The 18135-nt window shown below is 37.8% G+C and overlaps 1 long non-coding RNA gene across 3 annotated transcripts; it reads right to left on the reverse strand.

The window, feature by feature from the left end:
- Positions 1–4746: 4746 nt before the first annotated feature.
- Positions 4747–8623, reverse strand: LOC113349405. Of its 3 annotated transcripts, none has more exons than XR_003360132.1 (5): positions 8106–8623; positions 7610–7769; positions 6688–6898; positions 5916–6008; positions 4747–5785 (listed from the first exon to the last, which is right to left on the reverse strand). It is a non-coding gene; the product is annotated as an uncharacterized LOC113349405 (long non-coding RNA). The 3 variants fall into 3 exon arrangements; XR_003360130.1 differs by having other exon boundaries at positions 7572–7769; XR_003360131.1 differs by having other exon boundaries at positions 7561–7769.
- Between the last annotated feature and the right edge of the window lie 9512 nt (positions 8624–18135).

An 18135-nucleotide genomic window follows, 5' to 3' on the forward strand; every position in this document is an offset into this window, starting at 1 on the left:
TGTCGCGGAGGTGCTGGCTTCTGCGCTGCCAGTGGTGCTCACGTTCAGAAGGTTTTTCCGGAGATTTCTTCCAGATATGTATCTATGGTTATTTCCTTATTTTTGGCTCTTCGGGACTGGTGGTTTTCTTCCCGCTCGTTATTGATCTGATTCTGTAAGGTCTGACATTCCCGCGCAGTTACTTGGTCTCCTTTAATTTCCATGACTCCCTGGGGTGTTGGGAATCTGAGATATTGATGGTAAGTTGCAGCTACTCCTTTGAGCTTGTGAACCCATCTTCTTCCGATGATGGCGTTGTAAGGTGAAGGTGCATCTACGACGCTGAATCGAGTGTCCACTTTCATGGGCCCTGCGTCTACTTGTAAGATAATGTCCCCTAGGGGATTTGTAGTTGCGCCGTTGAATCCGTAGATGGTGTAGTAAGATGACAGCAGTTGCTCGTTGTTGAGTTCCATACGTTTGAACGTGTCATAGAACAGGACGTTGACTGAGCTTCCTCCATCGATGAGAATTTTATTGACATTGCATCCTTCTATTGGGAGTGTGAGGACTAGAGGATCATTATGGTCTTCCATGTCTTCTTCCACATCGTCTGCGTCGAAGGTCATGGGGGCGTCCATCCATTGTTCGTTCTCATTTACCTCTTTCCCATCGATCTTATAAAGCTTACAATAATCTTCGAATTGTTTTCTCAATCTCTTCCCAATCTTGGCGGTTAGAGATGGTCCTTGAATATCTGAACGTGAAATCGTGTTGAGGGTGCGGTTGCCTTTCGGTAATTGAACCTGCTTGCCTCTCTTGGTTCTATCTTCGTTATCAATCTTTTGTATATATTGCTTCAGGTCTCCTGCGTCGATTAGTTTTTGAATCATTATCTTGAGATTTTTGCACTTTTCTATTTGATGACCGTTGAAACAGTGGTATTCACAGTATTCCTTGGATTTTTCTGATCTAGGAGGATGCTTTCCCTTGGACCATGGCCAATCGAAGTTTTCCCTCCCTTTGATCTCTCTCAGGATGCGCGAATAACTGGTATTCAGCTTGGTATAGACTTGATCTTCAAATTTTCGATCATCTCTTCGTCTATTATCCCTTCGTTCTTTCCTTTCTGTGTTGGAATGCTCTTCTGTGGTTCCTCTTTTGGACCCGCTGGCTTGATCCAAGGAATTTGTGCGTGTGGGACGTTGAGTATGAGCTCTGGGATTTTCACGCTGAATTTCCTCTAACCTTTCATGCTTTTCTATGATTATCCGGAGATCTTATTCGATGGTAGGGATGGTCCCGTGGATATCCACAAACAAAGGACTCATCATGTCCATCCCCCATTTGTAGCAGTTGATACTAACCATAGGATCTACGTTGCCAATAGCTTGGCAAATCTTGTGTCATCTATCAGTGTATTCTCTGATGGTCTCTTTGTATTTCATCTCCAGCGAGAATAGCTTGTCCATGCCAGTATTGACAACCTTGTTGTACATGTATGTTTCCAGAAATTTTTCTGTGAGTTGGTCGTAGGAATCGATGGAGTTTGACGGCAGGTTATCGAACCATGATAACGCGGACCCTTTTAGACTTGATGGGAAGTATCTGCACAGTATGGAGTCTTCATTATCCCAACGGGACATCATTCGATTATAATATCGAAGATGAGCCGCAGGATCAGCTGACCCGTCATAGCAATCGAAAGCAGGAACCGAACATTTCTGCGGTATGGAAGCCCTGGCCAAGTGTGGCGTCAGCGGGGTAGTGTTTGCTTCCTTCATCACTTGCTCTAGTCTTCTGTCTCCCTGCCTAGTTTTTAGCTCCTTGATTTCTGCCAGCATCTCAGCACGCATATTTTCCATTGCGATCTGGTGCTCTTCACGAATGGTAGATTTTTCTCTTAGGAGGGTGGTACCGTCGTAGTAGTCCGAGTTATCGGGATTGTACTCAGGGTCTGATCTTTGGCTGCTCCTTGCTCCTCTTCGGTTCAATGGAATCGGGTGGTTTGTTGTCACCATTCTTCTATCTTGATTAGGTGCTACATCCTTGGAGTTAGCTTCGTCGCGTTGGTTTTCTATCTCTGCGCTATGAATGATTCTTTCCTTGAGTGTTTGGTTCTCTTGTGCTAATATCGCCACAGCATCTGCGTATGCCTTCTGGTTCTTCCTTAATTCTGCCAGCTCGGCCATCATCTGAGCGGAATGATTTGACCCTTGATTTGGTGTTCCTGCCCGTAATCGCTCATCGGCGGCTATGGTCTGTTCCTCATCCACGATTTGTATTACTGGCCCTGGTGAATCTAACCGTGCACCCTGGGACCCCGACGGTTGTTGTGAGGGTTGACCTGCTATTAGAAGCGGTTGCTTGGTCGGGAAAGGTATGTTCTGTTCATTGGTTAGGGGCATCACATAGAGGGGTTGTTGTATTCCTGACTCTGCTACGACTTCCTGATGTTCATGTAGTTGAGCATTGGTTATTCTTGGAGCTCAAACCTTGGATCCGCCGGCTCTTGAAGCTCCTGCTTTGGCTGCCGCGGCATTTACTGCATTTGCTGCGATGATGTTGGCATTGATGGGGGCCATGCTTTCCGCATTATCCTGCGCCCTATCCGCTGCCTTCAGCTTTTCACCTCTCTGCTTACTCCTAGTTATCACTGGGGTTGTCCTTGGCATCTCTTTTGACGAAGCTTTTGCCTTCCCGATATCTTTGTTTTTCTCCATCTTTTAATATTTTCCTGAAAAATAGAGAAAAAATCACGAAGACAATGGGTCCCACGTGATGTTTATTAGCGTTTTGAGTTCTCAAAGGTGTAAGATCTTGAAGATACGAAAGGCACCCATCTATGTAGATCACCGCAGATCTGTTCGAAGTTTTGATTTTCAAGGACGTGAAAACTTAGAAAATGCTTGAAAAATCAAATCTACTTAGATAAACGCGGATTTGTTCATAATTTTAGTTTTCAAAGGTGTGAAAACTTAGAAAATGCATGAAAAATAAGATCCACTTAGATAAACGCGGATCTGTTCATAAATTTAGTTTTCAAAGGTGTGAAAACTTAGAAAATGCATGAAAAATCAGATCTACTTAGATAAACACGAATCTGTTCATAATTTTGGTTTTTGAAATCATGAACGGAAAAAACCGTAGTGTTCCATACATCGTTATTTTCAGAAAACGAAGCCTGAAACAAGTCACAAGAGAAGATAAATCTTTTACCGGGATGAATGTCCCTGTTTCTAGCGCCAGATTGTGAACACGCAGATTAATGTCTTCTGAGTATTCACAAACAATGCGCGCAGACTCATGATAATACAGTAAATAGGCTGCGCCTGAAGGGAATGGATTGGTTATGTCGAATCCTTGACTCAGAGTTATAATACTCTTCCTCGTCTCATCAACTACAATCATTGTCCTTGGCTCATACAATAAGATAAATAGTGGAAAATGTACGAACATGATATTCCATAAGTAACGAATTGAATATATAAAGTATAGATGTATGAACACAGACGAAACGATTAACTTATATGATTCTCACTCAGATCTCTGTCTCCGGGACTGGATTTTTCATTATATGTGTGAGGGTTACAGAAATAGTCGAATGACTTTGAGACCAATATAAGCCTGCGTAGCAGGAGGAACCTCACTTACACTTTCTCTATTTCTCTGTCTCTCTCCTATTCTCTTCTCAATGTTTCTTCCCCCCCCCCCCCCCCTTCACTTAGGAGAGAGGGGTATATCTAGGGTGGTTACATGGGGTCCACTTCTGAGGCCCGTTATAACCTTATCCTCTTGTGTCTTGTGCCGCTTACGCAGAGGTCTTCGTGTTATTGGTCTTCTCTGCGTGTTCCGTTTGAATATTCAGTGCTATCTGCGCTTCCTCCACATGCTGACTGACACATATGTTGTTTGAGGGTATTTAATGCGGGTAGTTGAGATGTCTGTCCGCGGTAGACAGTTGTCCTCTGCCCCTGTCTTGTCTGCGTCAGTCTGACTATCCTCAGCCGTAGATCTTAGATCTTTCTGGGGATAGGATAAAGTGAATTTTGGGTTATCCTTCAGTGCTTCTCAATGTCCGTCTTCTTCGATCCTCTACCGTTGGATCTGGTGGGTGGCGACGCTATCTTGATATGGCGCGTCTCTTGGTTGTCCACGTGTGATATCATATCTTGATGTTCTCAGCCGCATGTCCTCCACGTGTGTCTTTGTAGACACGTGGCGGAAGATAAAATGTGTACCTACATCTATAAATAACAATCGCAGGATATAAACCAATTCCACTTACAAAATAAGCAAAATTGGGCTTGGAAGCTAGTTAATTGCTCACCCACCCTTCTTGTGGCTCATTTTCTCTTTTATAAAAAGAATAAAATTTATCATCTACTGGTGTATACCAAACTTCAGTTGCAAAAATGATCTGTAGGTCACCTTGTGCACTATAAAAAGTGCAAGCAAAATGGGATCCAAAAGTCATGACAAAGGCATCCCTGTGGCAAATGGATAAGTGGACTGCCGTTTAGAATGCAATTTTCATGGGGGAAAAAAACGGTTTAGTCCAAAAACGCGTCAAAAAATACTGATTAGTCCATCCCGAGTTAATTAGGTACAATTTAGTCCAAAAGTTATTTAAAATATGAAAAATATACATATAACCGTCCTTATTTACAATTCAGTCCAAATATTTGCAATTTAGTCCAAAATGACTCATGATGATGTCAGCAATTTTAAATAATATATGAAAAATTAAAAACAATTTATCTTTCGAATCGTTACTCCAAAATTCACAAATTTTATATTTTCGGAAAGCTTTTTCCGAGAGTTACAAAAAGAGTACCGATATGACTATATAATTCTCATTTTTTAAAAATCTAGATTTACATTGGTGTACAAACATGTACACATCTACAAAAATCCAGAAAATCGAAAAGACAAGACAAGGTGCAAAGGTGCACTAGTTTGTACACCACAGATAACTTGAATCGTCCATCTAAGCACCAATAACGCTATCCATATTAAATAAACATAACATGGAAACTCAAATGGATTTGAACCATCAACCTCCGCAAACCTTGTGATAGGCTTGGGCGCTCTACCATTTTAAGCTTATGAGTCCTTAAACATAAACAATAAAAAGAATCAACATGCCCACAATAACAAATAACATGTGTACCAAAAACATGTATACCCATATGTACAAGTCCATATCCAAGGACATTATCAACCAATATGTGTACAACTATGTGCCCATAAACAATTACCAAGGACAATTGCAGTGTACGATAATGTACAAATGATTTTGCTAGATATCATATGAAACAAAAGTAAAATAAGGTAATATCGATAATTAAGATGTTTTATGCCAAAATTAACTTTTAGCAGACACTGTCCAACACCCCCTGAATCTAATAACCTACTATTTCAGGCACTCACGATTCTAACAAATTGCTTACTCTTGAATCTAATAATCTACTACTTCAGGCACTCACGATTCTAAAGTGTGTATTGTGCATAACTAACAATTTATAAAGGCATATAGTCATTATTTATAAATCGGACATAAATATGTGGTTTTTCCTTCTTGTGACATGAGGGATGTTGTCAAACAGAGTATACATGTGACATTTCGGAAGTTTTTCTAGTAATTACCATGGTACACAACTATGTACACACCTACAAAAATCAACTGAAGTTCGGAATGAAATTACTAACCAAATGAAGAAGTTCTTGTGCTTTAATATCATTTGAATATTCCCTCGCCTACAGTCCTTTAAACAGTAACATACCGCTGCACCTCGTCTAAACCCTGCAAAATCATTACAACAATAAATCATAACAACTACGTGTACATTAACAATTAACAGGTGTACAATTATGTACACATTAAAAATAAACAGGTGTACAATTATATACACATTAAAAACCAGCATGTATACCTTTTTGTCAACAAAACCAGCTTTTTCTACCGCTGCGATGATTATTATTATCATTCCCTTTCCATTTAGCTCTGCCAACCTTTTAGCAATTGCCTGCTATTCAAGAGACAATCAAAAGGTAATCCGTAAAAGCAAAGGTAAAATGCAGTTATTAAGAAATAGGCTTTGTGACCATAGCAATAGAACGAGCAAAGATCATAACACTAAGAGGCCAAGTATGATCCTATTAGCAAGTTTTTCCGGTTATCCTACAATAAGATAAGTTAGATGCCGTCATCAAACAGATATTTTCAATAAAATACTCAGTCAAAGAATCAGTTACTTGGTGTACAACTATGTGCACATTAAATCCATCACCTAGACCCAAAACATGCATATATTGTATAGATAACACAATGGTGTACGACTATGTACACACCTATAAAAAATCCAACACCCTTACACATTGGTGCTTTTCCTAATATTAATATAATATGTGTGTACAACTATGTACACTAGTGTGTTCCCTCATTTTTTAGACTTCAAAATGAATAACATGTGTACAACTATGTACACCTAAATAATTAACATGCGTACAAATATGTACACATTAATAATTCAAAAACAAAATGTGTACAACCTAGTACAACAAGTTTTTAAAGCATCCATGGATTGTAGAGAGCCAGAAAAAAACTTGGACTAGTGGTCTCCTTAACATTTGATAAATCTCTCTAAATATGTACACATTAATAATTCAAAAACAAAATGAAACTTCTGAAACAGAAGACATTACCTCCTTCTGAAGCCAATAATTTTTTTCACTCTCTAACTACAATACTTTCTTCTCCAAAACATCCTCTAACGTCATCCGAAAATGAGGCACCTTCAGTTGACGCCCATGCAACTCCGATTCATTTAAAAAGCAGAGCCTTGTCGGTCAAAATAGTCACTCTGTTTACTGTTCCACTTGATTGAAAATACTGCTGGGTACACACATAGTCCACCTGAAATACCACAATTCATAACAACTATGACGAAATTTCCCAATATACTTCTGTCACAGAATATAAATACTAGATATACCAAAAATAATACAAAGATCAAACAGAGGAAACAACATGAACATATATAGTATATGTAAACATAATATGTGCATCTATGTATGAAGTTATATCTGATATCACAACCCCCAAATGAGAGACTATGTTTTATTTTTTGTTGTTGGCTTGTTGCCTTCCATGAGGTGTTACCAATCTATGTAATTTGCCGACAAAAAATGAACTGGTAATGTTCGTATGGGGTTATAGACAAGTTCTAAAGTTTACAGCCTAATCACAACGAAAACTATTTTGTTTGATTTGTCTTCCCACTGGGTTCACATAATTAACACCAAAAATCAAAATGACAATCATCTTGTTTTAACATGTCCACCCACTGAGATTACTCCACTTACCAAAACTTCCACAATATTTAATTTAGCCTAAACTGTTGTGTGAATTCTATATGACATGTGATTTGCTGAAATGTAAATAGACACCCAATAGTATTATGTTATCTAGCAAAAAAAAAAAATCGATTGTTCCTGGAATGACATGCATAGTATTGCGAAGGTTTTTGCAGGCTGTTGTAGAAAGATTTGGTTGTTCACATGGAAGATAAATAGTACCCAGATTTTACCAAGCCTAGCTTCTTGAGGATTATAGCTTGTCATGTACCAGATCTTGTACCACTTTTGCTTCTAGTTGTATCTGGTATTTTTAATGCTTTCTCATGTTTAGAAAGCTTTCACTCGTGTTTAGCTTTTATTGCGAAGGCCGTTGTAGAAAGATTTGCATCTCCTGGTACAATTTAATTTAGCATTCCAGTCTCCAAATTCTACAAATACCAGTTCAATGTAATACATAAGTACAATACTATTCATAGAATGTAGATAACAGAATCTGACTTGTGAGCACAAAACAAGGATTCAATATGAAAGCTCGTTGAGTTAGTAAGAGGCAGCAGCACATAAATCATAAACGTGAAAATACACAAGCAGAACCTAAGTAAACTTATGATAGCTCAGCAATGCTCACCAATCGCAGAACAACAACAATCAAATGAATCAAACTAATCAATTGGATGACGAATTAATCTTGAAAAGAAACTAAAATACACACAAAGATCAAGCTAAATACAATCAATAAGAGATTAGATATGATTTGTGTTTACCTGTTCCGATCAAAGACGTAAAAAATGTTAAGATAGTTTTCATCTATCAGCAACATCACCACGATCTAATTCTTCATCACAACTCTAAGAAATCAAATCATCACCCGCTCCACTTAGATTTCAAATCAGGAAACCCTAACTCTGATTCTGTTTCACCTTTTCTCCAGAAGCCCTAACCCAAACAAATCAACGGAACTAACAATACCTTCCTCTATTCATCTAATTCACCATATGTTTTCATAGTTATCATGCATGAGTTGCAGTACCTGCATCAAAGAAAAGAATGGATAATTAAAGAAAATTGAAGGAAGAAAAGAAGAATTTCTCTCGATCTCTCTCTATCGCTCTCGCTCTCCAGAAATCTGAGATCCACAATCAAATGAATTCAGAATGATTATGACTCTTAAGGGTAAATTTGGTAGTGAGAAAGTTAGGGAATTTTTGAATCGATGAGAGTTTGGATTAACTCGTTTAAATTTCGACCAAATTGTCTAAGACGGGTGAATTTTGGACTAAAGAATACTGGGATGGAAGAGATAGGACTGGAGCGTCCAAAACCCAGGAAAAATGGGATTAAATGTTAAGTTCCACATTTCCATGCAGGTTGCGTGTGCAACTGTGCACGATCTCTAAGCGAGGTCTTTTTCAACTTAGGTTAGAGTCCAGAGTAGACAGAGAGGTCATGGGTCTTCCTTGGGTACCAAGCTCTTGAACAAGAAATGCAGTTTGCATAAGCTCCTGCAACTCCATGAAGTGCATCATAACATAATGTGAATTTTGGAGATGCAACCAACTTCGGAATCGACTCAAATACAAAATCGACTTCATCAACTTCGCTTAGTCATTGGCTGAATCAAAAAAAATATCATCAAACTCTCCCTCCGGCCCTCCAGGCTTTGTAACTACTCCTTCAGCAGAAGACTATTAGATGACTCCACCATGATGTCGTGCAGGGCCGGTACACAATGTTGGCGTTCTTAGTGTTCTTGGTTAGGCATAACGCGTAAGTATGTCTTTTCGATCATCAAGACATAGTTGCCCAATTTGATTTCTAACCGGTTCTTTAGAATCATTCAAAGGTTTTGGATAAGTGTTTTGAAACTGTGTGAACAATGTCTTGCCAAGTAGTAGAGTTTGAATTTCCTTCTATTCTATTCAACAACTACTTACTACTACACGGTTTTGTGGTCACAACATTGTTAGTTGGTTCAAGACATATCCATAGACTATATACATACGACCCAGGTCTATGAAGTGAGGGAAGTATGTCTAAAGAAATGCAACATGTTACATTGTCCACAAAAGTAGTGTTATGACGTTATTTAGTTACATCTAAACTCTAAAGTATGTGCTAACCTTAATTGAGACTTTTGGTCGATGATAATGAACTCGAGTTAGGACCATACCATAACTCAACGTCTCATTCAAAAACATTATCGGTAGTTCGCCACCCATGAATCAATTCTTGAAACGCGTCAGTTGAAAATAGAGTGCATTTAGATTTCGAATTAAGATTATAGATATCATTACCTGGAGATACCTTTTATTTAAGTGGCATCTTAACTAGCGCCACCTCCTTCGGATTTACTTTAATCTTACACCAATCTCACATAGGAGGCAAATGCTTGCTACGATGAGACACCCTTTTACCTATCTCACATAAGGCGTTCTTCATTTTTTTTTGCCACAATAACATCTTTGAGTTCAAAATTTTTCGCAAAATTCTCATTACCACTTGTAATGTTCACGGTACTGATAACACTACGAAGATCTTCATTCCCAATACTTATTTCGCATTCTTTTGAGAAACCTGTACTTCAAAGAATTGCAATCACTTGAAAACCTTGTTTCTAATGAATCTTGCACGTTTATCTAACACTTGGGAAGGAAATTAGACAACTTTATCATGAAATTCTTAGCTTGTTGCTACCTCAATCTTCAAAGTTTGTTCCAATTGATCAAATTATTTTAGTCTGAATATTAATGATACTAAAGATCATTATGACCTTGGGTTTTAAGTCCACAATATCATTCGTTTTTGAATTTAAACTAAGTTTGTTAGATAATACCTTGATGATTGGAGATGAACTTCAGGCGAATTTTTTTATCTTTAATTTATTTATTCATTTCTTTTAGCAATGACCCACTAAAAGAAGGTGTTAATAAGACCTCCACATATGATAACCTTGACCACAAGCATTGTAGATTCTCATAGAAATCCTACTTGTGTAATGCCTGATTTACATTAATAATATTGAAAGTATTAACACCACAAGACAATTGTTTGCCTTGGCAGAACGATGATCTATACTTTGAACCCAGTAGAGAAATGAGTGGAGAGGAATGAATTGATTTCACACAAATAAAACAACAAGATTACAAGCCTTATAAAGAAGGCTGAGTTTGTTACAGAGACAGGTTGTCATAGCCAGCTGTTGTAGATAACGGAAAGGAAAGAAACATATGGACACTAACAGAAACTGTCAACTGTAAACAGACTAACTAATAACACACACAGAGAAGATAGAAGCAGACATTGAGTGATTGGTACACTTGTATTATCCCCCGTCAAGCTGAAGTGGTTGAACTTTCAACTTGTCACGCAAAAATTTAAATCTTGATGCATAGAGACCTTTGGTGAAGACATCTGCCACAAGAGAATCAGTGGACACATAGTAAAAAATGGAGCACCTTTGATTGTATCAATTCTCTCATGAAGTGGAAGTCGATGGATACATGTTTCATTCTACCAGGAAGAGTAAGATTAGAAGCAACATAAATGGAACTTCTTTTGTCACAATCCAACATAAAAGAAGAACAAAGAAACACATTGAGATCTTTGAGAATCTGACAAACCCATAAAACTTCATCTACAATATGTGCTAATGATCTGTACTCAACTTCTGTAGATCTTATAGCAATAGTGGGTTGCATTTTAGAAGACCAAAAAATAGGATTAGGACCAAAAAAGACACAGTAACCACTAGTAGAACGTCTATCATTTGGATTTTCTGCCCATTCTGAGTGAGAACCTTGTAGCAGAATAATAATGCCATAATCCAGAGTGCCTTTTAAATACATCAAAATTCTTTTAGCAACAACTAAGTGAACAGAAGTAGGATTGCTCATATGTTGACAAACTTGTTTGTCAGCATAATAGATGTCGGTTCTAGTCCATGTAACATACTGAAGAGTTCCAACAAGTGATATATAGCATGAGACATCAGCTAGTAACTCACCACCAAGTTTCTCATCTTGGAATCTGTAATAGCTGGAGAAGTACATGGTTTGGTATCCACCATGCATATTTGTCTTTTTCATCAAGAATGTACATGGTTTGAGAGAGGTGCATAGCTGTGTTATTTCTCTTCATTTTTAGTCCAAAAAAGTAATGAATTGGCCCTAAATCTTTGACAATAAATATGGTAGAGAGTTGAATGATTACCTGATCACAAGCTGATAATGAAGATCCTGTGATAAGAATATCATCTATATATATGAGTATAATAATGATGATGAAACCATTTTTGAATGTAAACAAGGAAGTATCAGCTTCAGAGGCCTCAAAGCCAAGAAAAAGTAAAGACTTCATAAGCTTTTCAAACCAGGCTCTAGGAGCTTGCTTGAGTCCATAAATAGATTTGTGTAATCTACAAACATAATAAGGCTTGTCAGGATCCTCAAATCCTGGAGGTTGAGTCATGAAAACATTCTATATAAGATCACCATGAAGAAAGGCATTAATGGTGTCAAGCTGCTTGACAGGCCAATTATGATGAACTGCAAGAGAAAAACTATTCTTATGTTAGAAGGTTTAGCAACATGAATGAAAGCTTCTTGATAGTTTATACGCACTTGTTAGGGATAGTCTTTGGCTACCAGTCTTGATTTATATATTTTAATACTCCCATTTGGGTTATGCTTGATTTTAAAAAAAAACCATTTGCAGCCAAATAAATTTTGTGAGGATGGGGCGGCTCAAGTGACCAAGTGACAGATGACTTGGGAGAAGAGCATTCATTAACTAGAGAAATAACCCATTTAGGATTCTTCTTAGCTTGAGCAATAGATTTAGTAATAGTGTCTTCAATTGAGGCTAGAAGAGCTGCTGAAATGGTATATTTAGTGCAGAAGAGATCTTTAGGTGGTTTAGTCTTAAAAATGCCCATTTTACTCCTTGTGTTCATTGAATGAGCATTGTTGACTGGAGTAGTTGGAGGATCTGTTAGAGCACTGCTCGGTCGAACTCGCATGCGTTGCTATCTCAAGCATGTTTTTCAATGTTAGTGATCAAAACTATAAGTCTTGATTTCTAGCCTATTTATATATGTCTTGGACTAGGACATAGATTGTGTACTTGAGCATTAGATTTCACGACGTTCATCATTTGAAGACGAAGAACTACTAAGAGAAGCTTGTGGAACTTCATCGACAAAAGGTATGTGGAAACTAAACTCATCTATCACTTAGAAAGTCTATTTCTCCTCTATCTCCTATATTGAGACATAAGTCGTATTACGATATAATTTTCTATATACACATTTGAGATTTCGAGCTGAGTTTATCTCGCTTACATATTTCTCGAAATATGTGTTGGCAAGCTTTCGCTTCGACTAAGTTCATCTTATATCATGTGAAAATTTTCGAGTAACATCTTACATGGTTTGTGTGATACAATCATTTGGTGTAGACTTGGAATGTTTCGTTATGATTATTTCAATATCTTGAAAATTTCTTTGATGCTAATAGTGTGTGAAAACGGATATTCTCATCCTCTAAGAAAGTTTCAATGATTGAAATAAAGAGTTTAGAATCATGTAACCATGTTTGGATATAAACATAGTGTGCTATCACATTTATGTATAAGTCCAAAACCGGGAACCTGAAGTATGCGTACCCGTACGCGTACTGGAGGTTGTTGGATGCCTGGGCAAGTATGCGTACCCGTACGCATACTGGTGGAAGTATCACCTCCGTGAATTTCTGCTGGAGTTTGGAATGTAAGTTGGTATCTGCACCCGTACGCGTACTGGTGTAACCAAACTCGGTCCGGCTACTTAAGTATGCGTACCCGTTTACATACGTGAGTTCGTTACTTTCTAAAATCGGTTGTGTACATGAACTTAAACATTTATAAAATAAGGAATGCAATGTTTGCAAACCGTGGCTATAATGTTCACGTATTGATTCGAGTGAATCAAACCGATTTTGTTTCAATTGTGTTCTTTTATACTTCCATGAGAATATAGCAATTGAATGGCTCTTTAACTAGTTTCATTTGAGTCATTTGAACTAGTTATGGTTAAGATGAATAAGGTTGATATGAGAGTAATCATATGGCTAACTTCGGTTAACTATTTGTGAGCCAACATGGTGTACACGTTTGGGTACGATTACATAAACCTAAATGAGGGTACATTTCATTTGTGTGTAACAAGCTAAGTTCGATATAACGGTTGAAAGATATTAGCTTTGTCGAATCAGGTTTTTCATCTAACGATGAATATTGAATGATTTGTTACCAAGGTAACTTGGATTGCAAACCCTGATTTGAAAACTATATAAAGGAGAACTCTAGCAACTGGGAAACCTAATCCCCACACCTCCTGTGTGTTACTAGTTGCATCAACTAGAGACGATTCTCCTTTAACCTTAGGTTTCTACCGAGATCTTGTAGGTTAACGACTTCAAAGACTTCTTTGGGATTGTGAAGCCAGACCCAACTATTTTCTTTGTATTTGCGTGTTCTGATCTTGCCCGATTCTATCGTGTTGAGTACAATTGAAATAATTATCTCGAGATTAATATATCCAATAGGGAAGATAAAAGTAATCACAAACATCTTCGTCTCATCGTTTGTGATTCCACAACATCTTGTTTCACTAGTCGATTAAGATTATTGTGAGGTTATTGATAATACTAGGATGTTCTTCGGGAATATAAGTCCGGTTTATCAATTGGTTCTTGTTCACCTTGATTTATCAAAAGACGGAACAAAAACTCTTGGGTATTTCTGTGGGAGACAGATTTATTCAATTTATAGGCTTTTCCGTGTGAGACAGATTTGTTTATCAAGTCTTCGACTCTGGGTCGTAGAAACTCTTGGTTGTGGGTGAGATCAGCTAAGGGAATCAAGTGTGTATTATCCTGCTGGGATCAGAGACGTAAGGAACACAATTGTACCTTGAATCAATGAGAGATTAATTAGGGTTCAACTAAAGTCCATTCCGAAGTTCATTGGTAGTAGACTAGTGTATGTAGCGTCTTAATACAATGTGGTTTTCAAACTGGACTAGGTCCCGGGGTTTTTCTGCATTTGCGATTTTCCTCGTTAACAAAATTATGGTGTCTGTGTTATTTCTTTTCCGCATAATATTTTGTTATATAATGGAAATATCACAGGTTGTGCGTTAAGATCAATTAATTAGATAATCCAACCTTTGGTTGTTGGTTTAAATTGATTGACACTTGAACATTGGTCTTTGGTACCGTTCAAGTTGTTTCACATAATAATCAGGCTCGCGGATTTCTATCTTTTTGATTTGCTGATTACATTGTGAAACAGAGATATTAAACTCGATGATATACTTTTCCATAGATTGAGTCTGACTGTCTAGTTGATTCTCTAGAAAGTATATTGGAGTAAGTCCTCTCAGATTGCCAAATGAATTGTTGGGTGTGGTTGCTAGACTCCCGCATTTTCAGGATCCATGACTGATAATGGAACTGAAGAATCAGTTGAGCAGCAGGGATTATTGACGGAGAAGTAACTGAAACAGGTGTTGAAGCATTAATGACAGAAGATGTATCAGAAGTATAGGCAGAGATTGTTGTAGAATCTGGAGAAGAATCCAACTGTGAAGAATGTAGCTTAGATAACTGAGATGCAGCGTTGGAAAACTGATCAAGCTTGAATGTCAATGCAGGAAATTGGTCTTCATGAAATGTGACATATCTGGAGATGAACATTCTGCCTGAACAAGGTTCACGGCGTCAGTAACCCTTTTGAGAAGATGAGTAACCAAGAAAAATACAGACTTTACTTCTTGGCTCTAGTTTAGAGTGAGTATATGGTTTGAGCCGTAGATATCATGCAAAATCAAACATTCTTAAAGAAGTATAGTTAGGAGAGATGCCATATAACTTCGCATAAGGTGACATTAAGAAATATAGGTTGTAGTAATCCGTTGACTAAGTTGTTAGTTGTCTGTAAAACATCTACCCAATAACAATCTGCTAGATTTTCCTGAATTAGTAATATTTCGCACAATCCAATTAGGTGTTTCTGTTTACTCTAAGCTACACCATTCGGCTCAGGTGTATATGCATAACTGTATTGATATATAACTCCATTGTAGATAATAATTTTCCTAGTTCATTATTAATAAATTCTCCTCCTCCATCGGTTCTTATTACCTTAATCTTCAGATCAAAATAGTTCTGAACTTGCAACTTAAAAGAGTTGAATATCGAAATGAAATCTGATTTTATTATTAAAGAAAATATCTAACGATTCTTACTGTAGTCATCAATGATATTACAGTAGTAAGTGAAACCATTACAAGAATTAACAAGAGATGGTCCCCATAAATCTATACAAAAGTTGCAGTGGTTTATTTGATACAAAAATAGAAAGAGAAAGGAAGCTTATGAGCTCTTCCTAACTAACAATCCCTACAACCAAAAGAATGATGAGATAACATATTTTTGAAAGATAATAAATAACCTAAAATCTTTTCATAGATTGATATGATGGATATCCAAGCCTCTTATGAAGTAGAAGTGGTGTAATTTCCATAGATGACAAAGTAGTAGTAATTGAAGAAGTAGCTTCTGAAGTAGTTGTTGGTGTAGATGCTAGATGTAGTGGATATAAACCATTGTTACTATTACCTTGGAAAACGTTCTTCCCAGATTTGAGATCCTTCACAAAGTAATTAGCACCCTCAAATTTTATACTGAAATTATTTTCTCTAATAAACTTATGGACTGACAGCAGTTTATGAGAAGCAGTTGGAACATGAAAATTTTAGGCAAATTAATAGTATTTGTCATCAAGAAATTAGTAGATGTACATAAGTCAAAAATTTGCATACCTTCACCATTTGCAGTTGTTATCTTCTCAATACAAGTATAGGAATGAAATTCTTGAAGATCTGAGGTAATATGAGTTGTTGCTCCTGAATCACAGTAGCAAGGATTCTCACCAAGAGCATCAGTTGAAGCTAATATAACATGGATGTTTTGAGGAATTGGTCTTCCTTGATAAGAAAAGTTCATTCGTTGATTGCATTCTATAGCATCTATCAACAAAATTTGATGAAAGCATTGTGCCAATTAGATCATATAAGGATGTGCCAAGAAAATACGAGCCACTTTACCATCCTTTTCTTTCTTTTGCAACGTGTAGTCATTTAATTCCGCTAACCACTCTGATTGTTTCGTAACCATTATATCATCCCATTCCGTCCTTTTGATCATATCTAGTACCGACTTGATCGTAGCAAAAGAGGACAAGTTGTTAGGGTCGTCCGCATTTATCTTACTTAAGATCACACTCGTGGTAGGCTTCTAAAAGGTCCTAAAAATTATCCCCGGCCAAAAACTTGGTGGGCCCTGAGATATGTATAAAATTAAGCGCAATAAAAACGGGGGCCTACAGTAATACCGCAAGTGCACGGTCGTCAGTTGTAGCTCGTGCAAGTACGGGTCGATCCATAGAGACTGGGTGTGTTTTGTAGTTTCTAGCTATTTTGGGTTCTAAATTGCTATTGTTGGGCTTTGGATAGGAATGGATTTTGGTAACCAAAGGGTTATGATTGTGCTTTGGGCCTTTGAGTTCTTTGGGAATGAACTGGGCTTTAGCTTTAGCCTATCAGTACACTAGGCTTTGGCCTTAAACTTAGGCTTGGGCTGAACTGGGCCTCACAGGCTTTTGGGAGCTAGGCCTTTTCTTGTTCTGAACCTATTTCTGGGCCTTTGGTTGTGAACTAAACCTTGGGCTTTGTACCTTTGGAATTACACTGGGCCTTGGGCTTTAAACCTTTGGTTTCAATGAACTGAATTGGGCTCAGCTTTTGAAGTGAGCTTTGGGCTCAGTTGGCTTGGTTTAGCTAGGCCTTTGGGCTTAGTGAACTGTGGCTGGGCTTTGGAGAGGAAGCAGCAGCAGCAGGGTAGCAGACAGCTGCAAGGGAAGTGGAGTGGCAGCAACAGCTGCAGAAACTCAGATGCAGGAGAAGAAGTGGCAGCAGCACAAGGCAATGCAAGTAGTAGCAGCACAAGAACAGCAAGGCAGAGGCAAGTGCACAGCAAGGCCAAGAAAACAGCAGCAGCAACAGAGTTGCAGCAAGCCAAGGGAAGTAACAAGAAAAGAAGTAGCAGCAATAGCACAAGCAAGGAAGAAAACAGCAGTAGGGGAAGCAAACAGTGGGAAAACAAGGCAATAAAACAATGAAGAAACTAAACAACAACAATCAGAGAGCAGTGCAAGTGAACCAAGGCCTAAGCCAAGGGCAAGGGAGATGGTGAAGCTAAAATGGTGACAATGCAAGGCCAAGGGAAGAATACAGGCAAACAAATAGAATGGGAAGAGAATTAGCTTGCTATGAGCACTAATTTCTCACAATGCTCAATCAACACATTGCATCCTAAGCATACAAAAATGGAATGGCAAGATAATCAGCTTGCTATGAGCACTGATTTCTTCCATTACTCAATCAATTCAGTGCTTCAAAGGCATCTAGCCTAGCATTCCATCAAACTAACAGTGAATTAAAAACAACAGTTGAGCTAGACATGGCACTAACATGACAAATTAAAATTAAACAGGAACACATTAAACAGGAAATTAAAACATGAAATTAACAAGAACATAACAAACATTTGAACTACTAAACAGAGAATTAAAATTGCCAAACGAGAACCCTAAAAATTAACAGTGCAATTAAAATTGGAACCAAAAAATGAAATTAAACCTAATTGGTAACTTGGCTAGTCCAAGAACAACTTCTACACCATACCCATCTCTTCT

The sequence above is a fragment of the Papaver somniferum genome, chromosome 2, assembly GCF_003573695.1.
Source record: "Papaver somniferum cultivar HN1 chromosome 2, ASM357369v1, whole genome shotgun sequence".
Lineage (NCBI taxonomy): Eukaryota > Viridiplantae > Streptophyta > Magnoliopsida > Ranunculales > Papaveraceae > Papaver > Papaver somniferum.